Source organism: Dendrobates tinctorius, unplaced genomic scaffold, assembly GCF_039654945.1.
Source record: "Dendrobates tinctorius isolate UK_male_01 unplaced genomic scaffold, ASM3965494v1 ptg000254l, whole genome shotgun sequence".
In the NCBI taxonomy this organism is placed as follows: domain Eukaryota; kingdom Metazoa; phylum Chordata; class Amphibia; order Anura; family Dendrobatidae; genus Dendrobates; species Dendrobates tinctorius.
This window is the reverse complement of record NW_027361921.1, coordinates 25,542,567-25,568,112: the sequence shown is the minus strand read 5'-3', so window position 1 is coordinate 25,568,112 and position 25,546 is coordinate 25,542,567. Positions and strand designations below refer to the sequence as shown.

Sequence of the window (25,546 nt, the reverse complement as noted above, 5' to 3'; positions counted from 1 at the left end):
CCAGCGTGCACGGCAACAGTGGTGGTCAGCCACAAAACCAATTTGCAATAAAAAAAGAGAAGAGCCAGCACTGCCAGTGGTCAGAATGCATAACATGAGGTGCATATGCACATATCTTACTGCATTCAAAATGAGACATTTAGCAAAATATTGATCAATATATTGAGCCACCCCGCCACGCCAAGGCAATCTCATATGGGGGGTCCTACTCTACATTTTTATTTATTCACTGTGCCATTGCGGCCTCCTAAATGTTTTAAAAGCAAGATCATATCAAATGCAATCCATACCCGAAGCATGACTGCATCACTCCCGTGCAGCCAGATAGAGCAGGTGTAGATAAAGGCCAACCAGGTCTGAACACAGACATCTCAGGTTTGACCTCCACACACTGCCTGACTAGCAAACACAGATGAAGGGCAATGCAGGCTCAGACATGGATGCAAAAATAAATAAAGCCTGGGGCAGGGCGGGGCTGCCGTGAGTGTGCACAGCAGCCTAGATCAATCACAATAAACACAGAAAAGATGGCGAACATGACCCAGCGTGCACGGCAACAGTTGTGGTCAGCCACAAAACCAATTTGCAATAAAAAAAGAGAAGAGCCACGCAGCAATGGCATAAAGTGAGACTAGGGACTTTTTTTTTACAGTGGTGGAGGAATACAGTGCGGAAGGATACCTACCTTCCGTCATTGTATTCCTGGAGCTGGTAGAGAACGGTAGCATCAGCTGATGCTGCTGTTCTCCACGCAAGATGGACGTGGGACCCTCGTGGACTTCTGCGGATCGGGGTAAGTATATTGGTGTTTTTTTATTTTGATATTTATCCCTCAGGTGACAATGGCTTCGGGGATCAAAGTGACAAGTGACGGTGAGTATGTACTCTATGTTATATGTACTGTATGTCTATATGTATGTATTGTATGTAGTATATATGTATGTTGCATGCATGTAGTATATATGCAGTATATATGTAGTATGCATGTTGCATGCATGTGGTATGTATGTAGCATGTATGTAGTATGTATGTAGTATGCATGTATGTAGCATGTATGTTGCATGTATGTAGCATGTAGTGTGTATGTATGTAGCATGTATGTAGTATGTATGTTGCATGTATGTAGCATGTAGTGTGTATGTTGCATGTATGTAGCATGTAGTATATATGTAGTATGTATGTTACATGTAGTATATATAGTATATATGTAGTATGCATGTTGCATGCATGTAGTATATATGTTGTATGTATGTTGCATGCATGTAGTATATATGTTGTATGTATGTTGCATGCATGTAGTATATATGTATTATGTATGTAGTATGTATGTAGCATGTATGTAGTATGCATGTTGCATGTAGTATATATGTAGTATGTATGTTACATGCAGTATATATAGTATATATGTAGTATGCATGTTGCATGCATGTAGTATATATGTTGTATGCATGTTGCATGCATGTAGTATATATGTTGTATGTATGTTGCATGCATGTAGTATATATGTATTATGTATGTAGTATGTATGTAGCATGTATGTAGTATGTAGCATGCATGTAGTATGTAGCATGTATGTAGTATGTATGTTACATGTAGTATATATGTAGTATGTATGTTACATGTAGTATATATGTAGTATGTATGTTGCATGCATGTAGTATATATGTAGTATGTATGTAGCATGTATGTAGCATGCATGTAGTATGTAGCATGTAGTATATATGTAGTATGCATGTTGTATGTATGTAGCATGTATGTAGCATGTAATTTTTTTTTTTTTTTACATTCAACACATTAGCCGGATGATGGGACTACTACTGTCCCATCATTGGCTAATGTGTCAATCACTGTCATGGTAGCAGGCATCGCCCGATGGGACTTGTAGTCCCATCGGACGATGCCTGCACAGACCACCGGAGCCTGCACAGACCACCGGCAGGCCGGCACAGCCCCCCGGAGCCTGCACAGACCACCGGCAGGCCGGCACATCCCCCCGGCAGGCTGGCACAGACCCCCGGAGCCTGCACAGACCACCGGCAAGCCGGCACAGCCCCCCGGCAGGCCGGCACAGACCACCGGAGCCTGCACAGACCACCGGCAGGCCGGCACAGCCCCCCGGCAGGCCGGCACAGACCACCGGAGCCTGCACAGACCCCCCGGCAGGCCGGCACAGCCCCCCGAAAGGCCCGTACAGACCCCAGAGAGGCTGTACAAGGCAAAAATAGGGTTTTTCTTATTCCGATACCGGAAGTCCCATAGACTTGAATGGGACTTCCGGTATCGGAATCGGCGATACCCGATATTTTTTTTAGATCGGCCGAGGCAAGAAATAGCAAGAAATGAACTGGATTATAAGTTGATAAACATGAAATCAGTGTCGGACTGGAGAACCTTGGGCCCACCTGAGAAAATCATTCTTGGGGCCCACTATGTAGCTACATAGAAATAAATGCAAGACCACCAATTGTGTGGTAAACGTGCTAATATCAAGGTATAATATATGGTAGTACACTTCTTAATTATGTAGCATGGTTTGGGGTAGCCCCCTCATAGAATATAAAGTAGCTCCCCTCATAGAATATAATGTAGCCTCCTTCATGGAATATAATGCAGCCCCCTCATAGAATATAATGCACCCCCCATAGGGTATAATACAGCCCCCCATAGAATATAATGTAGCACCCTCATATGGCATAATGCAGCCCCCTCATATAGTAGAAAGCATCCCCCACACAGAATATAATGCAGCCCCCCACAAAATATAATGCAGCCCCCCTCATAAGGTATAATGCAGCCCCCCTCAAAGGGTATAATGCAGTCCCCTCAAAGGGTATAATGCAGCCCCCCTCAAAGGAAATAATGCAGCCCCCTCAAAGGGTATAATGCAGCCCCCCTCCACCATTGTCCTCATCACCACCTCCATCATTACCTCCTCCCCCACTACCATTGTCCTTTCCACCACTACCATCATTGTCCTTTACACCACAACCATCATTGTTTTCTCCCCCAACACCACCATCATTGCCCATTCCAACACCTCCATCACTGCCTCCCCCACTATTATTGCCTCCCATCCCCCACCATCATCTCCTCTCCATCATCATCATCATTGCCTCCCCACCACCATCATCACCTCCCCATCATCATCATTGCCTCCTCACCACCATCATCATTGCCTCCTCTCCACCATCATCGCCTCCTCACCACCATCATTGCCTCCCCATCATCATCATCGTCTCCCCACACCACCAGCATTGCCTCCTCACTACCATCATTGCCTCCTCACCACCATCATTGTCTCCCCCATCACCATCATTGCCTCTCACCACCATCATCATTGCCTCACAACCATCATTGCCTCCCCCCACCACAATCATCACCTCCATACCATCATCACTGCCTCCCCCTACCATCATCGCCTCCTCACCACCAACATCATTGCCTTCCCCCTACCATCATCATTGCCTCCTCACCACATCATTGCCTCTCCCACCACCATCATTGCCTCCGCAACACCATCATCATTGCCTCATCACCACCATCATTGCTTCCCCCCACCACCATCATTGCCTCCTCACCACCATCATTGCCTCCTCACCATCATCACTGCCTCCCCCAACCACCATCATCATCGCTTCCTCACCACTATCATCATTGCCTACCCATCATCATCATCAGTGCCTCCCCCACCACCATCACACATACAGCACCGCACCACTCTCTCACACACACAAAGCACCACACACACACACGCAGGTACACACACACAAACAAACACTCACCTCTCCGCTGGTGCCCAGCAGCACATCCCGGCAGCTTCCTCTCTGAAACAGCCGGGTTGAATGATGATGTCATCCAGCCTTGCTGAGTCAGACAGGAAGTGCTGGGCTTGAGAGCAGGAAGGAGGACATTGTCGGATCCCTGCTGCTCTGCTCCAGTCCCAAGCTGCAGGGATCTCAATTAGGGTTCGCACTTCGCTCCCCTCCATTAGGGGCCCACCTCTAGGTCCCCAATTCAGCAGCACCAGTAGGCAGTGTTAGCCGCAGCTTGATGGCTAACGCTGCCTGCTATTAAAGCGAAATGGTATTCACACCTCTCCACGCCCATGGGGGCATGGTATAGCGTGAATATTCATTTATCTTTAGCAGCGGGGACAGGAGCTTGTCTTCAGCTGCTGCTCCTGGCACCGAGAGGGCCCCCTTTGACTCAGGGCCCCCATTGCAGCTGGGTGAGCCTCTATTAGCGACACACCACTGGCTGGGGGGCCCCTAGAGCAGTGGGGGCCCTAGGCAGCAGCTGGCCAATATGCCAGCAGGTGTCAGAGCCTTGGCCGACCAGAGAATCCTCCTGTTCTCCTGTGGGTCAGTCCGACCCGGAATGTGTAGGAGCATGTTCATATTGGCCATTAAACAGACAAAATCTAAGAAAGACACAAAATGGACATATACCCTGTGTAAGATGACCGCCAGACGGGTCCTTGAGGGGAGATACGTATCATCAACGTTGGTAGCTAAGACCAAGAGACTAAGTAAAGCATATTAAAAAAGTGTATTTTTATAAAAATACATATAAAAAAACAAATATCAGAATTAAAAAACATCCAAAAATATTACAACAATAAATATGCATATTTATGTGAAAACAAAAAAAAATTAAAAAGTACACATACTTGGTATTGCCACATAAAGAACATAAAGATCCATAAAACTGTCATACTATTTACCCCTTCCGGGAACACTGTAAGGAAATCATAGCAAAAGCGATGTTTTTTTCGCTTTACAGCCGAACCAAACATAGAATATAATGTTATAAAGAAATCAAATGTAAATGTCAGCATCCTTGAAAACAACAACTTGTCCAGCAAAAAAGCCTCATTCAACTCTGTCAGCAGAAAGATAAAAAAAACTATAGGTGTCAGAATAAAGCGATGCAAAAGCATTTTTTTTATATAACATTGTTTTTATTGTGTAAAAACAGTGAACACAAAAAACTAATGTGGTATCACTGTAATTGTACCGACCCAAAGAATACAATTTTTTACTAATTCTGCCACCCAGAAAACAGAATAGAAAGTGATCAAACAATGTTATGTACCTGAAAATGGTACCAATAAAAATTTCAACTCATGCTGAAAAAAGCAAGCTCTCACATGATTCTGTCAGAAAAATAGAAAAAATATAGTCCTCAAAATATCGTGATGCGAAAACTTTTTTTGAAAAAAACCCTTTTTAGTATGTTATAGTAGCAAAACCTAATATATTATACTTATTTACTATTGTAATCATAGTGACTCAAAGAATAAAGCCATCTTATCACTTACACCACAAGGTGACGGGTAAAAATAAATCCAATTCTTGAACTGCTGTTTATCTGTTTATATTGCCTCCCAAAGATTCACATTTATCCTGTGCTCTACGCTGACCACCTACATGGAGGTTTACTTGTAAATCTTTGAAATATATGATTCATATAAAATGCCTAATGAAACATTCCGGGTAATGGGGCAGATGGAGTAATTTTGGGCTCCATCTGGCTTATGATCTGGTGGTGTCCATTTTTTTAGGTATGTACAAAAGCACATTCAGACACTGTTTTGCACGGAATACCACTAAATAGAGGTCAGATAAAGCACAGAGTAATTCTGCCTGCCTCACTAGTGAATGGATCCATTAGGGATTTCTTCTAAATTATGTATTTTGAAGATTTAGATGGAAACCCATTACAAATGCTCAGTGTAGAGCACAGGATAAATGTAAACTGATCCCAAATGTTATATACCCCTAAATGCTACCAATAAAAGCTTCAACAACCCAAAAAAACAAGTCTCCGCTCAGGTCCGTCATATGCCAATAGAAATATCGAAGGTTTCCACGCTACAGTTAGCAGAAAGGCTCTGGAAATGCACTGTAGCTCCCCCCCAAAATAAAAAATAAACCCATTGACATCTGCACTCCCAAATTAAAATGCCTTCCTTCATTCTGAGCAATACAGGGTGCCTAAAACAGCAGTTAGCGCCCTCATTTTTGACAATACTGTAAAGAAGAGAGTCTACTTTATCTATTGGGTACATGCCTCCAGAAGTACAAGTTGGCCACATTGTAATGGGCACTACAATGTACTTAGCACTACAGTGGCAGATTTGTATTTTCACTTTGCAATTTTCACTGCCTATTTGTTTCTGCAAAACACCCTTTGAGTTAAAATCACTACACCCATAGATGAATTCCCAAAGAGTCACGGTTCCACCCCTTCGCTCTGACCATCCGCCTGTTTAACCCCTTCAGCTCTGGTCCATGATCCTCCCGTTACTCTGATCTCGGAACGTTACCTGACTACACTTTTATCTCTTCCTTCTGTTTATGACGTACCTTCTTGGCTTATGTCCTTGGACTCCTTGACCACTCTGACTCATGGCTTTGTGACTAGGTGGCGATTTTGATGCAGATGACTCAGGATCTGACAAAGGATTGCCAGAGTCTGGAGTTATTGCAATATCAGTTGCAGGGTCAGATAAATAACTTGATGAAGATCCCCCATAGCTCCCCATTGCCTGTGATGTCAGTAGCCTCTGATTTAGGGCTCATACATAGAGTTGAGCGATACCGTCCGATACTTCAAAGTATCGTATCGGATGGTATCGGCCGATCTTTAAAAAAAGTATCGGTATCGCCGATTCCGATACCGGAAGTCCCATTCAAGTCTATGGGACTTCCGGTATCGGAATAAGAAAAACCCTTTCCTGCCCTTGTACAGCCTCTCTGGGGTCTGTACGGGCCTTTCGGGGGGCTGTGCCGGCCTGCCAGGGGGTCTGTGCAGGCTCCGGTGGTCTGTGCCGGCCTGCCGGTGGTCTGTGCAGGCTCCGGGGGGCTGTGCCGGCCTGCCGGGGGGCTGTGCCGGCCTGCCGGGGGGCTGTGCAGGCTCCGGGGGGCTGTGCCGGCCTGCCGGTGGTCTGTGCCGGCCTGCCGGTGGTCTGTGCAGGCTCTGGGGGTCTGTGCAGGCATCGTCCGATGGGACTACAAGTCCCATCGGGCGATGCCTGCTACCATGACAGTGATTGACACATTAGCCAATGATGGGACAGTAGTAGTCCCATCATCCGGCTAATGTGTTAAATGTAAAAAAAAAAAAAAAAATTACATGCTACATACATACAACATGCATACTACATACATGCTACATACATACTACATACATGCTACATTCATACTACATAAATACTACATGCAACATACATACTACATATATACTACATGCATGCTACATACATACTGCATGCTACATACATACCACATATATACTACATACATACTACATGCATGCTACATACATAACATATATACTACATGCATGCTACATACATACTACATGCTACATACTACATATATACTACATGCATGCTACATACATACTACATGCTACATACTACATATATACTACATGCATGCTACATACATACTACATGCTACATACATACTACATATATACTACATGCATGCTACATACATACTACATGCTACATACTACATATATACTACATGCATGCTACATACATACTACATATATACTACATGCATGCTACATACTACATGCTACATACATACTACATATATACTACATGCATGTATCAGCTGTTGCTGCCGTTCTCTACGGGCTGCAGGAATCCAATGACGGAAGGTAGGTATCCTTCCGCACTGTATTCCTCCGCCACTTAAAAAAAAAAAAAGTCCCTAGTCTCACTTTATGCCATTGCTGTGTGGGAATTTCCCACGCAGCAATGGCATAAAGTGAGACTAGGGACTTTTTTTTTTTAAGTGGCGGAGGAATACAGTGCGGAAGGATACCTACCTTCCGTCATTGGATTCCTGCAGCCCGTAGAGAACGGCAGCATCATCTGATGCTGCCGTTCTCTACCCAAGATCGTCGTGGGACACACTCGTGGACTGCTTCGGATCGTGGGTGAGTATTTTTGTGGTTTGTTATGTTAATATTTATTCCGGAAAAGACAATGGCTTCGGGGAACAATGTGACAAGTATTGGTAAGTATGTTACTCTATGTTATATGTACTGTATGTCTATGTATGTATTGTATGAATGTATTGTATGTATGTAGTATATATGTGGTATGTATGTAGCATGTAGTATGTATGTAGTATGTATGTAGCATGTATGTAGTATGTATGTAGTATATATGTAGTATGTATGTAGTATGTATGTGGTATGTATGTGGCATGTAGTATGTATGTAGCATGCATGTAGTATGTATGTAGCATGCATGTAGTATGTATGTAGTATGTATGTAGTATGTAGCATGTATGTAGTATGTATGTGGTATGTATGTAGCATGCATGTAGTATGTATGTAGCATGCATGTAGTATGTATGTAGTATGTATGTGGTATGTATGTAGCATGTAGTGTGTATGTAGCATGCATGTAGTATGTATGTAGCATGCAGTATGTATGTAGTATGTATGTAGTATGTATGTGGTATGTATGTGGCATGTAGTATGTATGTAGCATGCATGTAGTATGTATGTAGCATGCATGTAGTATGTATGTAGTATGTATGTAGTATGTAGCATGTATGTAGTATGTATGTGGTATGTATGTAGCATGTAGTATGTATGTAGTATGTATGTAGTATGTATGTGGTATGTATGTGGCATGTAGTATGTATGTAGCATGCATGTAGTATGTATGTAGCATGCATGTAGTATGTATGTAGCATGCATGTAGTATGTATGTAGTATGTATGTAGTATGTATGTGGTATGTATGTAGCATGTAGTATGTATGTAGCATGCATGTAGTATGTATGTAGCATGCATGTATGTAGTATGTATGTAGTATGTAGCATGTATGTAGTATGTATGTGGTATGTATGTAGCATGTAGTATGTATGTAGCATGCATGTAGTATATATGTAGTATGTAGTATGTATGTAGTATGTATGTGGTATGTATGTAGCATGTAGTATGTATGTAGCATGCATGTAGTATGCATGTAGTATGTATGTAGCATGCATGTAGTATGTATGTAGTATGTATGTAGTATGTATGTAGCATGTATGTAGTATGTATGTAGTATATATGTAGTATGTATGTAGTATGTATGTAGCATGTAGTATGTATGTAGCATGCATGTAGTATGTATGTAGCATGTAGTATGTATGTAGCATGCATGTAGTATGTATGTAGCATGTATGTAGTATGTATGTAGTATATATGTAGTATGTATGTAGCATGTAGTATGTATGTAGCATGCATGTAGTATGTATGTAGTATTTTTTTTTTTTTTAACATTTAACACATTAGCCGGATGATGGGACTACTACTGTCCCATCATTGGCTAATGTGTCAATCACTGTCATGGTAGCAGGCATCGCCCGATGGGACTTGTAGTCCCATCGGACGATGCTTGCACAGACCCCCGGACATCAGCACAGCCCCCCGGCAGGCCGGCACAGCCCCCCGGCAGGCCGGTACAGACCCCCACAGGGTGCACAGCCCCCCGGCAGGCCGGCACAGCCCCCCGGCAGGCCGGTACAGACCCCCACAGGGTGCACAGACCACCGGCAGGCCGGCACAGCCCCCCGGCAGGCCGGTACAGACCCCGGGCAGTCCACACAGCCCCCCGGCAGGCCGGCACAGCCCCCCGGCAGGCCGGCAGAGACCCCCAGAAGGCCCGAAATGACGGCGCATCATGATGCGCACACACCGCGCATCATGATGACGTCAGTCTGTCAATCAACTTTGAACTTCCGATTCCGATGCCGAATTCCGATATTGAAAAAATATCGGAAGTCGGTATCGGAATTCCGATACAGCAAGTATCGGCCGATACCCGATACTTGCGGTATCGGAATGCTCAACACTACTCATACACATTTGCGAAAAAAAAACGGTCCGATTTCCGGACCGAAAAACAGACAAAAACTATGCAATTGTCATGCGAATGTTATGCAAGTTAAATGCGATTTGTAACTGCAACATCTGTATGACATCAATATTTTACGGAGATAGAAGGCGCAATCAATCAGAATTCATTTGTGCTAGCCCTATATAAAGGCATTTAGCTACATGTGATTTATTGCTGTGATTTTTTTGTGGGTGTATTTTTGGATTACCACCAAGCAAGCATGACAGCTACTAATCTCAGTCTTGATCCTACTGAGGATCTCCTCTTCAACTGGGTGTTATCCCTGGAGTATGGTGTGGGATATTCCCCTGTTGTTGCTCCGAGGAGGTGGCGTCGATTTTGGGTGCATCAGCTCCTCACCCAGCATCCTAAAAAAGGGCATTTGCGCGGCTGTATGGAGCTCTACGGATGCATCGCGACAAATTTTTTGCATACACGAAGATGTCACTTGAGGCATTTGACATTCTCCTGGCAGAACTTCGTCCAGCCATCACTTTCCTAACGACTCATTTGCGCAGGTGCATTTCAGCAGAAGAACGGCTTCTGTTAACCTTGAGGTATTTATTTTTCCCAAATCATGTATTTAAAAACTTATATGAATGTAGATATTGAACATAGCCAAATAACATACAGTATTTAAAAATAAAAATGAATAGATTCACGCACAAACCTGATAAATTGAATTTATTACAAATAATGACACAATCACAAGTAAAATAAAAAGCATAAACCCTCTAAATGTAATGGACAACAATGGCAATGTCTCCCGTACTTCCCTACTGCTTTTACCAAGTTCAGATCATGTGCTATCACGAGACCCCCGTGTCATGCCAGGTCCTGCTCCCAAGAGGGCACATCAGCGAGGATGCAGTAATTGACTACGGCTGCCGGGATTACATCACCGCGGTTGTACCGCTATTACAGCTACCTCTATCAGTGCAGAGAGCTCCGAGGACTTGGCTGCAGCCACCAACGGTAGTACACTACGTCTCATCACGTGACCATTGATGTCACATCAGGTCCTATTCCCCTCCACGCTCACTAACAGGGGCATAGTTATCGACCGCGGCTGCTAGGATCTTCTGGATTACTTTTTCCTGCACGGACTTCCATTGAGAGTAAACGCTCCCACATTGTGTTAGGTAACCCAGTCTAGATACTCCCTTGGGAGTAGGCTTTTACCATTTTGATATTTTTTATATATTTTTTGGACAATTAAGAGCTGCCACTGGCCAGGGCATGTTCTAATAGATTATATCAGTTGGTGGATGGGCTCATGTTTCAGTGGTGCAAACAGGTTCCACACTTTTATGTGAGCTCTATTATGGCAATTTTAACTCCTTAATCTCTTTTAATACAGGTGCGTTAATACAGGTGCGTTTTTTCCAGAAGAACATTTTCCTGCAGTGATTAACAATTCTGCTTTTTCCACAGTCTCTTTCAGGCTTGGATTTCTCGGATTTTCACCATTGTACAGTATTTCATCTTACCATACATAATTTTTTGCAGTGCTTATTGTTGCAGCATACTGTCTCATTGTCCTTTTTCACATTCATTTGGGCTAGTGCAATTTAGGCAACACAACTGCACCTACGGTGCAAAGTAATATTATAATATTATTATTGGAGGCTATTGCCATCGTTGTCCATTACATTTAGAGGGTTTATGCTTTTTATTCTACTTGTGATTGTGTCATTATTTGTAATAAATTCAATTAATCAGGTTTGTGCACGAATCTATTCATTTTTATTTTTAGCCCTTCAATGTGACAAACTTTGTGGTTTTTTGTCCAGTTTCGCTGCACTCATATTCAGCGCCTCTGAAAAATATTATATGTATTTTGGTTTAACATACAGTATTTGTTTATTTCCTACTTTAAAAATGAGTGTGATAATTATGCTCCCAAACTAAATTGTAATGTTTGCCATTCCTTTACATCAGGTGTGGCCAATTTAATTTACTAAGGGGCCACATGAGACTACATCACTGTGGTTGAGGGAAAAATACAATATGCTGAATTTAATTTAACTCTATATTAATATCAATATTTTTTTTAAGTATATTGATTTTCACCATTAATATTGTGCATAATTAAGTATGCTGACATCCCGCTATATATTTTTAAGCAGTGTCCAGCCCCTCACTATATATACTGCATGAGGCCCATAGTCTACACATGTGCTGAATGTCACACCCATATCCTACACATGCCCACCCTTACATCCCATACATAGCTGTAAAAATAACAGCACATAGTAGCCTCGGTCACGTTCCTCGAAGTTCTGCCCCTGTCTTGGTGTCTCTGGTGTACTGACTCGCTGCAGTACACAGCTGATGCTATGAAAAAACATAATCGTGGCAGCTGTTTCACATGCTGATTGTTGTAGGAAGTGGACAGAGGCCCCTCCTCAACCAACACAGTCAGTGCAGATAAAGACAGTGAGCGTGTGGGCTTGCTGTGGGCCGTGGACCTCTAGTTTCCAGCCCCATAGTCTGATATACATCAGTGTAAACCTTACCTTAATTTTTATGTGTCTTTCCATTTGTAGGTTTTTGGCAATGGAAAAATCATATGCTTCCCTCCATTGAGAGTTTCTTCTTGGCATAACTACCATCTCCAATATAGTGAAGCACACATGTCCCCAAATATAGATTTGCCTCAAGGACAAAGTGATGCTGGAGCCCACACCCAAACATTGGGAACGCATCACAAATGGGATCTATGAGACTTGCCAGTTTCCCAATTGTCTGGTTGCTCTAGATGGGAAGCACATCCGGGTAAAGAAGCCGCCGAACTCAGGGTCTTTATACTACAATTATAAAGGATATTTTTCTGTTGTCTTGTTGGCCTTAGTAGACAGCAAGTACAATTTTATAATTGTAAATATAGGGGCCTATGGAAGAACTGGAGATTATAGAATCTTCAATTCTTTCATTATGGGTCGGCGGCTGAAGGCCAATGAATTGGGTGTGCCACCTCCAAGGAGTCTTCCTTCTTCTGGTGGTCAACCAATGCTTTATGTAGTAGTTGGTGATGAGGCATTTCAACTGACGTATTATGTGATGAGGACTTATACTCGAAGGGGTCTTGACAGACGTGGACGCATATTTAATTCCCAACTAACTTGTACATGGCGTCTTGTTGAATGTGCCTTGGGGATTTGACTGCTAAATGGAGGGTATCGCTCAGTGCCCTCCAGTTAAGCGAACAAAATGTTAACATAGTAATCAAGGCCTGTGTAATCTTGCATGATTTTACACATCAACATGATTTCTCTGTGTCTGAGGATGGGGTTGTAAGATTAACAAACAATCATGGACACATTGCACAGGCTTTGCCCAGAGGCAGACAGCTTTCAGTACTCAGAATACGAAATATTTGAGGGAGCAATACCCTGGCAAGAAAAGGTTGTCACATGATTTTTTCATTTTCTTGTGTACTGATATTGTGTGTTAAAATAATCATGCCATTTTGTTTATAGCTTTTGCCCAACAATGTTTGTTTTTTGGTTTAAATTAAAAAAATATTTTGATGAGCAAACTTTAATTTTAATTATATGAACATACAAACAAAAATCAGCCTTCATTTTGGCCTAAGAACTTGCCGAAGTTGGCAATGGTTTTCTTATTTAAACAATACCAAACATTTCAAGTACAAAGAAGAATGATGGGGTGTGGAGGGTGAGGTTGGTGTTTGTGATGTTTGGCTTTCAGAGGGTTGTTGTGTGGTTGTAGGCAAAGGTACATTGTGTGCCTGGGTGGGGATATGATGTGGGTTGCTGGGTTCCTGATTGAGGCTATACACCTCAGGTGGTCCATGTGGCCAACCAGGAGCATTTTCCGAATGCCATGATACTTTTGGTCTGCGGTGGCCAAAAGGGCCTTGCTGTTGTAGTCCTTGCTGCAAAAATTCACCATGGCCATAAACATCATAAAAGCTTGTTTGTGGCCCATGTTGGTACCGCTCACTAAGAAAAAGTCATGGAGCAGATGATGGAGGCATTTGTGGGTAGCTATGTGTAGGCCTCGATGTGTGTTGTCCATGGAGCTGATGATGTTCATGGTAACGTGTTGGCTCTATATTTGTGGTACTACAATGTTTGTAGTGTGGAGTGTCTGAGTCTATTGATCAGTGGGTGTTTGTTGATGTCCTGAGGCTGGTGATAATAGTAGTGTGGTTGAATCAGTGCTGTGTGAGATTTGCGAGAGGATTTGTGTTTGATACCTTTTTTGAATACATTCAAAGATGGCTTGTGGGTTATTTGGCGGTATGGCAGAAGTTAGAAGTTGTAATATGGCAGTTTTAGTGGGAAGGCGGAATTGGGTTGGAATTTGGCGTAGGTGCTGTGCCAAACTTCGGCCAAATGCTTCCTCACCATCATCAGAGATTGTGCGTTGGATGTAGTCAAGCACGCGACTGTCAACCTGTCGTCACATAGCTTGACTTTGGCGCTCTCTCCTTCTTTGTAATCTCCGCGGAATAGTAGTCGCTTGGGGGGAGTTATCAAGGGCCAGGGTTGGGCTGCTACTTCTTGCCTGCTCCTCTTGGTCAGTCAGATGTTGAGCTTGTGAAGCAGGAATCGGATCTTCCAACACGGATGGTCCAGGAGCATCCTCCTCTGCTGTTCCTGGTCCTTCATTTTGCGACTGTGCAGGCTCCACCTCAGACGCTGGCTCAGGTTCCGCTAATTTCGATTCAGTTCTAGAAAGCAGACACACAATTAAAATTTTTTAGTATGGTCCAAAGGATTTTTTAACTATACATTTTTAAAAACACATGTTTACTTACGATCTTAAATTCATGACTGGAGGCAAAAAATTTAGCCGGCCCATTATATACACTCACTGGCCACTTTATTAGGTACACCATGCTAGTAACGGGTTGGACCCCCTTTTGCCTTCAGAACTGCCTCAATTCTTCGTGGCAGAGATTCAACAAGGTGCTGGAAGCATTCCTCAGAGATTTTGGACCATATTGACATGATGGCATCACACAGTTGGCGCAGATTTGTCGGCTGCACATCCCTGATGCGAATCTCCCGTTCCACCACATCCCAAAGATGCTCTATTGGATTGAGATCTGGTGACTGAGGAGGCCATTTGAGTACAGTGAACTCATTGTCATGTTCAAGAAACCAATCTGAGATGAATCGAGCTTTATGACATGGCGCATTATCCTGCTGAAAGTAGCCATCAGATGCCTGTTCTTAGCTGAGAGGAGTGGTACCCAGTGTGGTCTTCTGCTGCTGTAGCCCATCTGCCTCAAAGTTCGACGCACTGTGCGTTCAGAGATGCTCTTCTGCCTACCTTGGTTGTAACGGGTGGCAATTTGAGTCACTGTTGCCTTTCTATCAGCTCGAACCAGTATGCCCATTCTCCTCTGACCTCTGGCATCAACAAGGCATTTCCGGCCACAGAACTGCCGCTCACTGGATTTTTTTTCTTTTTCGGACCATTCTCTGTAAACCCTAGAGATGGTTGTGCGTGAAAATCCCAGTAGATCAGCAGTTTCTGAAATTCTCAGACCAGCCCTTCTGGCACCAACAATCATGCCACGTTCAAAGGCACTCAAATCACCTTTCTTCCCCATACTGATGCTCGGTTTGAACTGCAGGAGATTGTCTTGACCATGTCTACATGCCTAAATGCACTGAGTTGCCGCCATGTGATTGGCTGATTAGAAATTAAGTCTTAACACACAGTTGGACAGGTGTACCTAATAAAGTGGCCAGTGAGTGTATATATATATATATATATATATATATATATATATATATATATATGTATATATAATAATAATCTTTATTTTTATATAGCGCTAACATATTCCACAGCGCTTTACAGTTTTGCACACATTATCATCGCTGTCCCCAATGGGGGCTCACAATCTAAATTCCCTATCAGTATGCTTATGTCTATATATATATGATCTTTTTTTTTTTTGAAGCTCCAGACCCACCTGACAGCTTTGCAATCTGCATTTAACATCATTCACTTTAATGTGTAAAAAAAAAAAATATTAAAACCTAGAAATGCACAAAACTAAAAAAAACATTTGTGCGAAATCTAGGCCATGCAAGAAATTACAAAACAACATATATATTTTTTTTATTTAAATTAAAAAAAAACATTGTCCTGGCAGCAAGATAAAATAGATTGAATGGCAAAACATGACACATAATAAAAGGGGCTTGTTAATCCCTTAATTCCAGGAGCTTTTTTCAGTTTTGCGTTTTCGTTTTTCGCTCCCCTTCTTCCCAGAGCCATAACTTTTTTTTTCTGTCATGGCCATGTGAGGTCTTATTTTTTGCGGGACGAGTTGTACTTTTGAATGTCATTATTGCTTTTAGCATGTCTTGTTCTCGAAATTGAGAAAAAAATCCAAGTGTGGTGAAATTGCAAAAAAGTGCAACCCCAAACTTGTTTTTTGCTTGGCTTTTTGCCAGGTTCACTAAATGCTAAGACTGACCTCCAGGTCATTAGGAGTTCATAGACATCATGTCTAGGTTCATTTTTATCTAAGTGGTGAAAAAAAATCCTAAATTTGCTGAAAAAAACAATTTTGTGCCATTTTCCGATACCCGTAGCGTCTCCATTTTTAATGATTTGGGGCTGGGTGAGAGCTTATTTTTTGCGTGCCGGGCTGACGTTTTTAATGATACCATTTATGTGCAGATAGGACCTTTGAACGCCCGTTATTGCACTTTAATGCAATGTCGCGTCAACCAAAAAAAACGTAATTCTGGCGTTTCGATTTTTTTCCCGCTGTGCCGTTTAGCGATCAGGTTAATCCTTTTTTTATTGATAGATCATGTAATTCTGGATGTGGTGATACCTAATATGTGCATGTGTGATTTATTTTATTGTTTTATTTTGAATGGGGCGAAAGGGGGGGTGATTTAAACTTTTATATATTTTTTTTTTTTTCATACTTTTTAAAACTTTTTTTAAATTTTGACATGCTTCAATAGCCTCCATGGGAGGCTAGAAGCATCCACAACTCAATCAGCTCCGCTGCATATAGGCGATGAGCAGATTGCCTATATGTAGCAGAATTATGGCATTGCTATGAGCGCCGCCCATTGGGTGGTGCTCAGAGCAATGACACATGAACAACCATAGAGGTCTCTATGAGAACTCAGGTTGTTATGGCAACACATCGCTGACCCCCGATCATGTGACAGGGGTCAGCGATGCACTCATTTCCGGTCCGGCAGCCTGAAGCGCCGGTTAAATCCCACTTGCAGAGTTTGATAGTTAATAGGCACGTGTGGATCGCTATTCCACCCACGCCTATTGCGGGCACACGTCAGCTGTTGAAAATAGCTGACATGTCCCGGCTTTGATGCAGGCTCACCGCCGGAGCCCTCATCAAACGGGGGATCTGCCATTGGACGTACTACTGCGTCCAATGGCAGAAATGGGTTAAACAATGGTAAAAATATTTTGCATTCAACTGCAATGTTTTCAACCAAAAATTAAAAAAATTAGGCTGGTAAGCAAACAGTATGGTAACAAGTAGAGAGTGCATAAAATAATACATACACGTGTACGAGCAAACACATGATACAATGGTGTATTGTTAAAAATTAGCGTATGTGTGTAATGAAAAAAAGGACAATTAAAAAAATAACTTTAAACATTGCAAAGGGGATTTCTTTTCTGTGTTACATATAATTGGACACTAAAACAAGTGTCTTTAAAAGCAAAATTTAACATTTAGTCATAAAATATAAAAAACTTGTACAATCAAGGTACTGGAGCTGGCATGAAACATGGACGCCTTGTTCAGAAGCAAAGAAATCTTCAAACTCTCATACTGGGGCAGGGTCAACACCTGCCGAAAACTCTAAAACTCTTCCTGATGTCGACTGTCAAAGCATTAAGTCACATGTCACTTCTGGACTCTTTTAATGAGGAAAGCAAGAGTGTGTAGGTACATTAAAGGCTTCAACAGATTATACCACCATTCCCGGGCACTCGAGAACTTCCCCACCCTCATAACTGTGTACTTTTTCTCTTCTGGTGATGCTTTTACCTTAGTAATTGGGGGGGGCTGTATCCTGTTGCTTTATGTGGTTCCCATCACTGCGGATATAACCTGAGAGGTAGAGAAAGGCTTCGTTTTTATCATAGAGGAAGCTATTAAAACAGATCACAGAAAAAAAAGTTCCAAAAACCTGAAAATAACGATTTAAATATTTCTAAGGAAAAAAAAATATAAAAAACTTAGTCATTCCCAGCTGCACATCCGGGGCACTTTCGGCATAATTAGGAAATAATTGGCAACATATATATGCCCACGATGCGCCCCTTAAAGTTCGGTTTTGATAGTTGTGGTCTCTTGAACTAGCACCAACAGCATCTCGACATTTATTGTTCGGGACATGTAGAAACTAGCCGATAAAGGAAATCCGTGGAGGTGGGTCTCATGCAAGGCGTTCTCTGACAGGTTTTTCAACCATCCCACTCAATACTTCCCTGTATGTCACTTCCTGTCATCGGATGTTTTGTTTTTTTCTTACAACTTTTAGGTATTGTGTTCCGGAAAAAATGAACGGAAAACAGATTGTCCGTATTTTGTCTTTGGTTTCTCACACCCATTGACTTCCTTTGGCGAGTCTCACCTGAAAATCGCAGCAAATCGCAGCATGCTGCGATTTTTTTCTTAGTCTGATTTTAGCTGAGAAAAAACTCGCAAATGAGATGTCACCTATTGATTTTTTATCGGATTGCACTCGTCCATATTTCTCGCCAGTAAGTATGAGCCCTTACAGTTGATCTCTCCTGAACCTGTGATATCGCTCCCTGCTAAATTTTCGGGAGAGAAAGACCGGTTTAGGATATTTAGGGAGAGCTGTAAGTTATTTTTTACCCTGTACCCCCGGTTGTCAGGGGAGGAGCTCCAGCTGGTGGGAATAATCATGTCCCTACTGCGAGGGGGTCCTCAGACCTAGGAATTTTCTTTGTCCCCACAAGCCCCAGAATGGTTTTCTGTTGATGCCTTTTTTGACAGTTTAGGTCTGATATATGGTGAACCCTGCTGAATTTAGGTCGCTGAGGCAAATAACATAAACCTGGCACAGGTACTGAGTTTCGGCAGGGGTCCACCGAAGTTCTATGGAATGATACTGCTCTCAGGTACCATTTTCAAGGAGGCATTTCCTAGAAACTAAAGGATGCTCTGGTCCTCCATGATGCCCCTTGTTCTCTGATGGAGGCCATATGAACAGACGGCAGATTCCATGAGAGAAAAGGAGAGCAGCAGGCCGCATGTTATACCTCCCTAGAGCATGTCTATTTACCCGAGGTTAGAATTGCCAGTCTTTGCATTGCATAGAGAAAACGGAGACAAGATGTCTATACTCTGTCTATACTGTAGTCTATCTGGACATTTTCATAAGAATTGCACAACTCTTCCTCAAGCTATCAAACCATCCGGAGAAAGTCTGAGTCTGGGTGATGGTTGAGGAGGTCACCCAGACTTCCAGGTACCTTTTCCTTTCTGTGATAAAGTACTGATAAACACGATGATTTTCTTTGAGAACCAGGTGTTCTCAACATTGGTGTTTATTGACTGTGGGTCTGCTGCTAACTTTATTGATTCAGGACTGGTTCTGAATTTAGGGTTAGGGACAGTTAGTTTAGAAAGACCCATTCAAATCATCACCCTTGACAAGACACCATTAGCTCACAATTTGGTCAAGAGAGCAACAGTGGATTTCACCTTCCAAGTGGGGGCTCTCCACGCTGAATCCATCTCCTGTTTTGTGTTGGATAATTTACCTGCTGGATTGGTACTGGGGTTTCCATGGTTGCAGTTTCACAATCCAGTTATTGATTGAGATCAGAAGGAGATTGTGAAATGGAGCCCCATTTGTTACAAGAAATGTCTGAAAAATGTACAAATTTGCTCTGCTAGTCTGGAGGGTCTTTGGGGTACTTGAAGATCTTTGAATATGGGCTCTTGAAAAAGGAGGTGGAGATACGTCCTCCCCATCATTCCTATGATTTTGCTATTGATCTTATTCTTAGCACCAAGTTGCCAAAGCTCACTTTTACAATTTGTTGGGGCCTGAGCGAACTGCCATGAAAGAATATGTTAACAAAAGTTTATGGAAGGGTCATATCCATCCTTCTTCCTCCCCTATAGCTGCTGGATTTTTCTTTGTTAAAATGAAAGATGGGGGGTCTCTGTCCTTGTTAAAAATACTTACCCACTTCCAATCATCATCGATCCATATAATGAGCTTCTGGGGGCCAGGGTGTTTTCTAAACTAGATCTTAGAGGGGCTTACAATTTGATATGTATCCGTAAAGGTGATGAGTGAAAAACGGTGTGGGTCTGTTTGAAAACCTTGTCATGCCTTTTGGATTATCTAATGCACCTGCTGTGTTTCAAAAAATTATGAATTATATTTTGTCTGATTGCATTGGAAGATTTGTTGTGATTTTCCTCGATGACATTCTAATTTTATTGCCAGACTTGGACACTCACCAGGAACATGCCCCTGTTGTGTTACTTTACAGTGATGAGTGAGCACTAAAATGCTTGAGTGCTCGTTGCTTGGGTCGAGCAAATTGGAATACTTGGGTACTTGGACAGAACAACGAGCCCCTTGCAAGTTCATGGGAGACCAGAGCATTTTTACCGTGATCCCCCCGGGGGTCCTTTTAAGGTCTAAAAACATCTAAAAATGATGGAAGAACTGCTCAAATTACAAGAGGACATCATGGGGCTCGCCCCTGGAAGCAATCCTGACTCCTAGTTCACAGCTTTAAGCAATGTTGTTAGAGTTTCATGCCATTTTTACCAATGCACCAAAACAAAAACAAAACGGATTTTGCTGGGAAATATGTTAAGGTACATCCTTTCCAGGTTAATTACTTGTATATAAGGCAAAATAATTAACCGCAGACCAAAATGTTCCTTCACCACTTGGGCTATGTTCAGAAGCAGCATTTTTGAAGCATTTTTCAACTTTAACATTGCTTTCAACCAATACAAATGCATTCACTGGGAAATGTCATTGTAACATTTAATAACCCTAGCTGGCCATGTGGTGTGTGACACATAAGCAGACACATCTTGTTTCATTAACGAAGGAGGGACTCTTAAAGTCACAGAGCCTATTTTTACTGTGGTATCAGGCGGCATTAATCTTCTAAAAGGGCCATTATTAAACAGTGGGTCTCCTAAACTGTTATTGCCTATGCAGTGAGTGGATGGGCTGCCAAGAATTACGGCGCACCCCAATACCCCTTTCATGTGAGGTCCAGGAGGGTTTCCAGAAAAAATGTTGCATTGAATGCAAGGCCTGGCTTGCCCCAAAGTTACATGCACCCCAATAAGCTTTTCAATCTACGTACTGGATGGTCACTGGAAAATCCACTTCACATTATTCATTTCATAATCCCAAACTCTTTTCTTATGCATTGACTGCAAGGCCTGCCCTGGTACCAAGTCATATGCACCCCAAAAAGCCTTTGAACCCACATACTGGATGGTCACCGGAAAATCCACTTCACATTATTCATTTCGTAATCCCATTCTGTTTTCTTATGCATTGACCCTGGTACCAAGTCATATGCACCCCAATAACCCAATCCCCCCTTGGAAGAAACATGGAGTAGGACCTCTTAGCAAAAAATGTCCCATTAAAAAGGAGCTGGTCTCCTGGTCTTGGAATGCTCATACACTAAGTGTGTTGACTGTCAAACATTTTCCCCTGTGGGGTACACCTCAACCTTTTCAATAACAATTCTTTTACACCCAGCAAAAACCCCCACCCTTGTTAGGATTTAGACACTGGCTGTAGCAGCAGGGAACAGGTTAACACTGGTGATTTCGTAGCAGCGGATGATGAGACGTGAAGGAAAGCCTGATTAAAAACTATGCACAATTTAAAGGAGCTGGTCTCCTAGCATTGGAATGCCCATACACTACGTGTATGGGCTGTCAAACATTTCCCCCTGGGGTAGATATAAACATAGTGTGGCCTTTTTTTGGAAGGGACATCATAAACATCTTGCAAAACTGTAACATGGTTTCATACACAGTTGCTGCTGGGAAGGTGCAGGTTTTTATTAAAAATATGGCAGACAAATTGTTGCATGATGTGATCTGAAAAAGGGTCATGGTGATGACAGGAATGGGAAAGTATATGATTAATAACAGCAGTGGCTATGGGAGGTATGACATCCAGGATACAGCCTACAATGATTTGTCATTTAGCCACCATCAATTACTATAGTTGATTTCATGCCCGTCATAAGATCGGTGTACCAGATGCGCGTGTGAGACACATCCTAAGAAATGCCCGTCCAAAATATGTTGCTAAACACGCACGTGTCTGTATAAAGGGCAAAGTGCAACATGTCCGTGAGATGCTGAATTATACAAAGCAGATCAGTGTAGGAGGAAAACCAAACAAACTAATGGATGCTCGTGAAAAACTAAGTTTAAAGAGGAGTGCACCGTCCGTAACTATAAACACACCCATGCAACAAGCTTCTTCATCTTCACTCATACATATTACCAATAATATACAAATGTCACAGTTTTAAAATAATTGTCCGAGTGTAACCAACACTGATAAAGGAATGCCACAAAATGTAAATAACCACAACCCTTTGAAAAACCTGATTCCCTCTTTACAACATATGGACGATGATGGTATTGATGATGACTTCAGAAGGAGACAAGCCTGTGTTTCTATTTGGAGTGTGTCTGACTGAAAAGAGTGCAAGAGGCAAGCACTCCACCCAGCTCTTTCCTGTGTCTGCCATGGCCTTTTGAATTTTCAGTTTGTGTCCCATTTAGTCTTTCCACTTTCCCTCTACCTTGTGGCCTATATGGTGTATGAAATGTTTGCTGTACACCCGGGGCCTGCATGACTTCCCTCTTTATTTCTCCCGTGAAGTGTGCACCCCTATCTGTTTCTGTGGTTTCTGGGACACCATACCTGCAGATCAGTTCTTTCATCAGTTTGTCTGTAGTCATTTTAGCATTTGCACGTTTTACCGGATAGGCTTCCGGCCAACCAGAGAAGAGATCTACACATACTAGGATATTTGCATACACTCCTACCTTGGTAGCTGTATGTCGTCAATCTGCCGTCTCTGAAACGGGTAGAGAGGCCTAGGTGTCGCTTTCTTAGGGACTTTTACTGTTTTACCTGGGTTGTGCTGTGCACAGATGAGGCATGATTGTACAAGTTTCGCGGCTGCGTAACTGAAACCAGGAGCGATCCAGAAGGCATCTACCATGGCACACATGTGACTTTTTGAGGTGTGATTGGGGCCATGTGCTGCTTGCGCCATGATTGGGAACAGGGACTTTGGTGGGCACATTTTATCCTTATTCTCCCATACTCCATTTGAGTTCAGCTCAGCTCCCAGTCTCCCCCGGTGTACCTTCTCTGTTTGGGCAGCTTTATGCTGGAGGGATTTCAGGACATCTAGACCCAATGTGGCTGGAATACGCTGACTCCCCGCCACCGTCCACTGCTCTCTCTAGGCCGCCTTGTGCTATTTTAGCAGCCTCGTTCGCCCTTCTATTGCCCTCTACCTCCACGGAGTCACCTTTGTGTGTGCTTTTACCTTGATAATGCCAACCTGGACTGGTAACATCAATGCCTCCATCAATTGTTTCACCAGCTCTGCATTTTTAATGGGCTTCGAATCTGTGAAAATATTAGCGACTTTACCTGCAGCGGCTCTACACGCCTCAGTGAGTGCCTTCAACTCTGCCTCCTGCGCCGACATGTGAGGAGAGAGTGATTCCGCTCGGATTACCTCATGTGAGGATACTACTGCATATCCAGTGTAGAATCGTCCATCCTGGTGGTATCTGGGGCCATCTACAAAAAAGAAACTCAAAGTCTGCATTAGGAACAGGTTTTTCATGAATGTGTGCAAACCCAACTGTCTCCTGACTCATCAGTTCTATGCAGACATGTTCATGCGTCATGTCAAAGTATCCTTCCTCACTCGCTAATACGGTCACCAATTCCCCCTTTTCTGAATCCACAGGCAGGAGGGTGGCTGGATTCAGAACGTTACATCTTTTGAGGAGTGACATACTCAGGAATTAGTAGAGCACACTCAAGTCGGAGCTGTCTGGCCATAGACAGATGTTTTGGTTGAACTTGTAGGAGTATGGCATGGATGTCATGTGGGGAATAGATTGTCAAAAGAAACGTCAGTGTGATCTCACATGCCTTCCCTATTACGTCTCCACTTTTTTCCTTGTGCTCCAGCATACATGACAGGTTGTCTTATTGTCCTTGTTTGCTCAATTTCTTTAGCTACCTTAAGGAGGTCTTTCGGATCTACATGTCTCCATTCAGGTCTGGCTGTCTGTACTGCGTCTCGTAAGTCTTTGCTCATACCGTAAATGAATGCATTCACCAGTATTCTAACATCAAGTGGGTTTATGCAAATGTACCCCATGTCTGCCCATTTCAGCTGTAACCGTCCAAAGTACATCTCTACACTCTCTCCTTTTTGCTGTGTCACATTAGTCAGGAGTACAGACTGCTCTGATTGTTCCACTGCAGCCCATTGTCTTAGTGACTCACAGTACGTCTCCCCAGATCGTGCAGATTTATCATCCATGCCCCAAGCCTGATCCTTTGTCACATCTGTGTGTCTTAATTATATGTCCTAGTGCGTCACCTGCCTTTAAACTCACCAACCTCTCTAGGTCTGCCCAGGTACACTTATATGTCTGCTGTACTTCCTTTATGTGTCTGTAAAACGGGAATGGTTGGTCTTCAGGGTCAGGCAGCTGCTTCAGCAAAGCTAGCTGGTCAGAGGGGCTCCAGGGATAATACACCTGTATCTTTCTTATTCTAGTCACACTTCTAGGTCCTGATGGGGTTGGTCGTCTGATGTCTACTGTCAGCTTACTCCTCAAGGGCCAATGTCCCCACTACCCACTATCCGCACTATTATGTCAGCTTCTTATGATCTTGTCTGGATAGGATTTAGTGCAATTCGCTTAGGTCAGTAGCACAGGTCACACAAGTAGCTATTCAGTCTGGGTTTGTCTGAGTCTGACCACAGTGTTTACAAGTCCATCTGTTTTGTCTGGGTCTCTGGTTACACTTTGTCAATCAAACATTCATAATACACCTTCCATACTGCTGCACATTCTCAAGCATCATTTATTCACTTGCTATTTTCTTCCCTTGTCTGTGCCTTTTTGTACATCCAAACATTCACACTCTGGTATTTTTGCCTTTTTCAATATTTGTCCCACTTGTTTTACTGCTTCCTTCCTTCTCTGTCTTTTGTAATTTGACACAATTTGCTATACAAATCAATCACACAACTAGAAGCAGGTTCAAACACATTAATGACCAAGCAATCACTTACAATGACCAAACAATCACTTACAATTCCCTTCTAAATTAGGCACCATATCTTACTTTTAACTTCCAATCTTCAATTAAGTACTGTTGCTTTAAAATGCACAAATCTTTCAGCGCGTACCTTACGGATAGAATTACAGAGAATTTTGAGCACAGCTCACACTCAGAAGAGATAAGAGCGAAGGGAGAAGAAAAACTGCAGCGCCATCCTTCCCCCCTCCCATCAGAATGCAGCGTCGTCCTTCACAGAATTC

The 25,546-nt window shown here is 42.8% G+C and overlaps 1 long non-coding RNA gene and 1 pseudogene across 1 annotated transcript in view; one reads left to right on the top strand and one right to left on the bottom strand.

The window, feature by feature from the left end:
* Window positions 1-25,546, top strand: part of LOC141067759 (carboxypeptidase O-like) — a 1,273,696-nt pseudogene that overhangs the window by 723,376 nt on the left and 524,774 nt on the right.
* The window catches only part of LOC141067760 (uncharacterized), a 144,951-nt gene continuing 132,853 nt past the window's right edge, over window positions 13,449-25,546 (bottom strand). Inside the window, exons 3-4 of the long non-coding RNA XR_012226476.1 lie at window positions 17,954-18,016; window positions 13,449-14,617 (exon numbers count right to left, since the gene is read on the bottom strand). This is a non-coding gene — a long non-coding RNA (uncharacterized lncRNA). The remainder of the gene's footprint in view (window positions 14,618-17,953; window positions 18,017-25,546) is intronic.